Source organism: Bos javanicus, chromosome 12, assembly GCF_032452875.1.
Source record: "Bos javanicus breed banteng chromosome 12, ARS-OSU_banteng_1.0, whole genome shotgun sequence".
In the NCBI taxonomy this organism is placed as follows: domain Eukaryota; kingdom Metazoa; phylum Chordata; class Mammalia; order Artiodactyla; family Bovidae; genus Bos; species Bos javanicus.
The window spans coordinates 71160119-71166795 of NC_083879.1; the positions used below are offsets into that span (position 1 = coordinate 71160119).

Below are 6677 nucleotides of genomic sequence, written 5' to 3' on the forward strand. Positions count from 1 at the left end.
CAGCAGTGATTCAGTTATAGAGATACATACATTCTATTTCATATAAATTAAATCAGGGTGACAATATACAGCCTTGTCATACTCCTTTCCCAATTTTGACCCAGGCAGTTGTTCCATGTCAGGCTCTAACTGTTGCTTCTTGACCTGCATACAGGCTCCTCAGGAGACAGATAAGATAGTCTGGCTCTCCCATCTCTTTAAGGTTTCCAGTTTGTTGTGATCCACAGAAAGGCTTTAGCATAGTCAATGAAGCAGAAGTAGATGTTTTCCTGAGCAGAGACCATAAGGCCCCCAAAGCCTGGAAATACACTTCCTGGTCATTTACAGGAAAACTCTGCCCACCATGCTCCAGATCCCTGCTGTTCTAAGCCAGGCCTCCTTGGATGGACCAGCATCCTTGGCCGGCCCTGGGAGGCTTTTAGAACATGGAATCTTGTCTCTAACCCAGACCCACTGACTCAGAATCTCCGGATCCCAGGTGACTTCTGCTCCCAGTACAGCCAGAGAAGCGCTGGTTTAGAAGCCCTGCTCCATCATTCTGTGGCTGCACCCTCTCCAGGGGCAGGCAGAGAGGACCAGAGGGTGTGGCCAACTGGAGCTCCACCCCCTTCCCGCTGTGCTCTGAGCACCTGGACCCCAAAATCCCTGCTCCCAGAGCCAATACCTGCCTCCCTCCCGGGGCCTATGTCCCAGCCCAACAGGAGGTCAGGATTCAGCTCTTTAAGGGGCGGAAGAGGGTGGTCTGAGCTTGGACTTGAAGGCTGGGGGTGCTCTTTCTGAGCAGCAGATTGCTCAGGGCACAAAGAGGGTCAGAGCCAGAGGTGGGAAGAGCAGGGGGAGGGCTGGGGGCTGGGGCGGCCCCTCCCTCTTCTGTCCTGCCTTCTGGTTTGGACCTCAGTGTCCAAAATCCCAGTCTGCCAGGTTTTAATAGTTATGAATGTGTACTTGACAATTTTGATTGACTGATTTATAACTTTTAAATGTTTAAACATATAGCATGGGCTTCATCTGTACTCTTGACCTGGGGCGACAGATGTGAGTGACAGGTCTGTTAAATGCTTCTCAAAGTGTGTTCAGAGGACCCCCTGCAACAAAACCCACTGGGTTGTTGGTTAAAAATTCAAATTCCCAGGCCCCACTATGTGACCTCCTGGATCAGATCTTTGGGAGTAGAGCCCAGGAACCTACATTCTGACTCCTCCTCTGGTGACTCTGATCCACAGCAGAGCTACAGGAGCACGTATAATGAAGGGGGGATGGGCATGGAGGGGAGCTGCCACAAGTGGTGGGAAGTGTCAGGGAGAGAGAGGGAGGTCCCAGGTCAGAGGTAAGTGCTGACCACGAGCTCACTCCCGCCTGACCCCACCCCTGGGAGCTGGCTGCAGGGAGAAGCTACCAGAACAGGACAAGGGTGTCCTCCTGCCGACCATGGGGCTCTCGGGGGCTGCCCTGCAGAAGGAAGGACCCGAGTCAGGGGCAGTAGGAGCAAAGGGGCTGCGAGCGCTTGGAGGGACCTCACGGGCCCACCTGGGGAGTCAGGCTGAAGCTGCTGAGCGGGTCTTTGGGCAGGGAGAACTCCTGGTTCCGCGGGACATGCATGGAGCGGGGGATAGACTGTGTGGTTCCAACTGCTTGGGCTCAGAGGCTGCATCTGTCAGTTAGGAGTCCTATGACATTGATCAAGGTCCTATAATACTGTAAGATGGGGCTTCTAATACCCTCAGAGCTTGTGTTAAAATTAAACATGATAGTCTTTTGTTCAGGCCCGTGACACTGGCAGAATGAGCAAGTGTTGCAGTCTTCATACTGCCAGGAATTTCTGTAGCCACCGACAAGCCCAGAAGTGGCATGGTAAGTAGAACAAGAAAGCCCATTTGGGCATAGCTCCAAAGGCCAACCCTTTGGGAGGCGTTTTTCATGCCAAGAGAATTGTGCTCGAAAAAGTAGGGGTTGAAGCCAAACAACCAAATTCTGCCATCAGGAAATGTGTCAGGGTTCAGCTCATCAAGAATGGCAAAAAATCACAGCTTTTGTACCCAGTGGTGGTTTCTTGAATTCTACTGAGGAAAATGATGACATTCTGGTTGCTGGATTTGGTTGCAAAGGTCATGCCGTTGGTGACATTCCTGGAGTCCGCTTTAAGGTTGTCAAATTAGCCAGTGTCTCTCTTTTGGCCTTATACAAAGGCAAGAAGGAAAGACCAAGATCATAAATTTGGATGAAGAAAGCATGATAGTAATAAATTTTTATATACCAAAAAATAATTAAATGTGATAGTTAAGTAAAAACACATCCTGACACACAGAGCAGAATAAGGGGCGGCTGCTGTTTATTGGGACGTTCATCACCTTACACCTTTGCACTTCTTGATGCTCCATATCATAGGCACTTGTTACTGGCTATGCTCAGTCACGTCCAACTCTTTGCAACCCTATGACTGTAGCCTGCCAGACTCCTCTGTTCATGGGATTCTCTAGGCAAGAATACTGGAGTGGGTTGCCATTTCCTCCTCCAGGGCATCTTCCTAACTCAGACAAGGAAATTACCTCTGCTGTGTCTCCTGCAGTGGCAGGCCGAGATTCTTTACCACTGAGGCTGGGAAACACCTGTCACTGCCTGATAAGATCAATTTCCTCAACACCCCAGGGGGCGAGTGTGGTAAGGAATTCGCCTGCAAGTATAGGAGACCCAAGAGATGCAGGTTTCATTCCTGGGTCAGGAAGATCCCCTGGAAGAGGAAATGGCAACCCACTCCAGTATTCCTGTCTGGGAAATCCCATCCTCCGTCCATGGGGTCCCCAAAAGTCATCATTACTGAACACACACACCCCTCAGACCCCAGGCACAGGAAGACTCCAGTCACAGTCCTGTTATACACTCGTGCTTGGCCAGTGGCCCAGAACTTCTTGAGCTTCCCTGCGCAGGAGCAACTCCTGAAATTACTGCTGAGCTGCTCATCCTGTATGGCTCCTAAGATTTCCCTCCCAGCAAGCCACACCTTGGGACTCAGGCTCAGGTTTGTGGTGAACTAAGGCTGTGGTGGTTTGGTTGCTAAGTCATGTCCAACTCCTGTGAATCCATGGACTGTAGCTTGCTAGGCTCCTTTGTCCATATGGGATTCTCCAGGCAAGAATACTGGAATGGGTTGCCATTTCCTTCTTTAGAGGATCTTCCTGAACCAGGGATTGAACCTTGCAGATTTTGTACTGGCAGGGAGATTCTTTACCACCAAAGCCACCAGGGAAGCCCAACTAGGCTGGGCTGGTATGAACCTCCAAGGACAACTGTGTTATACTAAACATCACCACCAGGGGGCAGAAGAATCCATGTATCCAGGTGAGCAGCATGGAAAGGCCATGGAATGAGGGGCCAGGAAGACCTCTCAGTGGGCAAGAGGTATCACAGACCCCCACCTCACCCACCTCATCTACACCCTAGACACAGAATCACCTGCTTTGTTTACTCTGTTCCTCGTCCAGATAGAGTCCTTATAGCTTAAACATGGCAAAGGTTCGTGGTTTGTAAAATCACGAGGGGAGCTCTATAAATCCCAGTGCTGAAGCCTCATCTCAGTTAAATCAGAATCTCGGGAGAGGGAAGGCAGGAGGCAACGCTTTTTAAAACCCCACAGGTAATTCCACCCTGCAGCCAAGAGAGGACCTCTGTTGGAAGCAAAAGATCTCATTTCTTACCAAATGGTAGCAACTTTCATTGCTAGAAAATGTTTGTCACTCAGTCTTGTCTGACTCTTTGGAAATCCATGGACTATCAGTTCAGTTCAGTTCAGTCGCTCAGTCGTGTCTAACTCTTTACGACCCCATGAATTGCATCACGCCAGGCCTCCCTGTCCATCCACCAGAATTCCATGGAATTCTCCACATAAGAATACTGGAGTGAGTTGCCTATTCCCTTCTCCAGGGGATCTTCTCAATCCAGGAATCAAACCCAGGTCTCCTCCATTGCAGGCAGATTCTTTACCATCTGAGTCACCAGGAAAACCAAAGATGGTTTGATTTCTTTCTACTTTGTTACTGACCCTCCCCAGTCAGACCCAAACGGGGGGGCTGGGCGTCCTTTAACCAGGTTTGTGTGTGTGCTTAGTCACTCAGTCATGTCTGACTCTTTGCAACCTCATTGACTGCACTCCTCCAGGCTCCTCTGTCAGTGGGATTTCCCAGGCAAGAATATTGGAGTGGGTTGCCATTTTCAGCTCCAAGGGATCTTCCTGACCCATGGATCAACGTGAGTCTCCTGCACTGGCAGGCAGTTTAGTTACTGCTGAGCCACCTGGGAAGCCCCTCTGCCAGGTGTGGCTTGTCCCAATAGAATGTGCTCTAGAGGATACACTCTCTCCTAAAAGCACTCCTGGGACTGCTGTGTGTGATTCCTGTCAGTGGGGGGATGGAGGGGTTCTCACAGGACAGGCTCCCCTGTGCTGCTCGTGGCTCCAGGTCCTAATGCTGGGTCAGCATCTCTGCACACGGCCGCCTTGCCACCGTCTTGAATCATAGAGCTGGGCTCAGCGTCTCTGCACTCGGCCCTGGGGCCGCCATGTTGAATCACAGTGCTGGGTGCAGAGACACAGGGCCCTCAGAGCTGAGGTGTCAGCGCAGCCTTTTCACACTAGGGAGTCTCGTCTGAAGAGCCAGGTGTGAGGCTTCTGCACGAGGTGCCCTGTGAGCAAGTGAAACAAGACTCAGCACAAACGGAGAGAAAAAAGGTGACACTTTATTTCACTATCCAGATTCTACTTTGACACCCAGAGAATTGTTGATAGGCTTTGTTGATGACTGTTCCATCACAGGCCAGCCTCCCTGAATATTAAGGGCCCCACCTTACCTTTAATGACTGTTTCCTTTGTTACCTGTGGAGATAATGTTGATGAAGAGAAAGAGACCAGTTTCTCCCTATGCCTGAAGGTTCAATAGGAAATGTGTGATATAATCAGTTTTGCTTGTTTTGTTTTCTTTTTTCTTCTTTTTTATTTTTTTAAATTTTATTTTGTATTTAAACTTTACATAATTTTATTAGTTTTGCCAAATATCAAAATGAATCTGCAACAGGTACACATGTGTTCCCCATCCTGAACCCTCCTCCGTCCTCCCTCCCCACACCATCCCTCTGGGTCGACCCAGTGCACCAGCCCCAAGCATCCAGTATCCTGCATCGAACTTGGACTGGCATCTCGTTTCATACAGGATATTTTACAGGTTTCAATGCCATTCTCCCAACTCTTCCCACCCTTTCCCTCTCCCACAGAGTCCATAAGACTGTTCTATACATCCGTGTCTCTTTTGCTGTCTCGTACACAGGGCTATTGTTACCATCTTTCTAAATTCCATATATATGCGTTAGTATACTGTATTGGTGTTTTTCCTTCTGGCTTACTTCACTCTGTATAATAGGCTCCAGTTTCATCCACCTCATTAGAACTGATTCAAATGTATTCTTTTTAATGGCTGAGTAATACTCCATTGTGTATATGTACCACTGCTTTCTTATCCATTCATCTGATGATGGACATCTAGGTTGCTTCCATGTCCTGGCTATTATAAACAGTGCTGCAATGAACATTGGGGTACACGTGTCTCTTTCCCTTCTGGTTTCCTCAGTGTGTATGCCCAGCATTGGGATTGCTGGATCATAAGGCAGTTCTATTTCCAGTTTTTTAAGGAATCTCCACACAGTTCTCCATAGTGGCTGTACTAGTTTGCATTCCCACCAACAGTGTAAGAGGGTTCCCTTTTCTCCACACCCTCTCCAGCATTTATTACTTGTAGACTTTTGGATCGCAGCCATTCTGACTGGTGTGAGATGGTAGCTCATAGTGGTTTTGATTTGCATTTCTCTGATAATGAGTGATGTTGAGCATCTTTTCATGTGTTTGTTAGCCATCTGTATGTCTTCTTTGGAGAAATGTCTATTTAGTTCTTTGGCGCATTTTTTGATTGGGTCATTTATTTTTCTGGAGTTGAGTTGTAGGAGTTGCTTGTATATTTGTGAGATTAGTTGTTTGTCAGTTGCTCCATTTGCTATTGTTTTCTCCCATTCTGAAGGCTGTCTTTTCACCTTGCTAATAGTTTCCTTTGATGTGCAAAAGCTTTTAAGGTTAATTAGGTCCCATTTGTTTATTTTTGCTTTTATTTCCAATATTCTGGGAGGTGGGTCATAGAGGATCCTGCTGTGATATATGTCAGAGAGTGTTTTGCCTATGTTCTCCTCTAGGAGTTTTATAGTTTCTGGTCTTACGTTTAGATCTTTAATCCATTTTGAGTTTATTTTTGTGTATGGTGATAGAAAGTGTTTCTTTTTTTTTACAAGTGGTTGACCAGATTTCCCAGCACCACTTGTTAAAGAGATTGTCTTTAATCCATTGTATATTCTTGCCTCCTTTGTCGAAGATAAGGTGTCCATATGTGCGTGGATTTATCTCTGGGCTTTCTATTTTGTTCCATTGATCTATATTTCTGTCTTTGTGCCAGTACCATACTATCTTGATAACTGTGGCTTTGTAGTAGAGCCTGAAGTCAGGTAGGTTGATTCCTCCAGTTCCATTTTTCTTTCTCAAGATCGCTTTGGCTATTTGAGGTTTTTGTATTTCCATACAAATTGTGAAATTATTTGTTCTAGCTCTGTGAAGAATACCGTTGGTAGCTTGATAGGGATTGCGTTGAATC

The 6677-nt window shown here is 47.4% G+C and overlaps 1 pseudogene; it reads left to right on the plus strand.

Moving 5' to 3' along the window:
- Window positions 1-1719: 1719 nt before the first annotated feature.
- On the plus strand, window positions 1720-2269 carry LOC133258096 (small ribosomal subunit protein uS12-like; annotated as a pseudogene).
- The last annotated feature ends 4408 nt before the right edge of the window (window positions 2270-6677 follow it).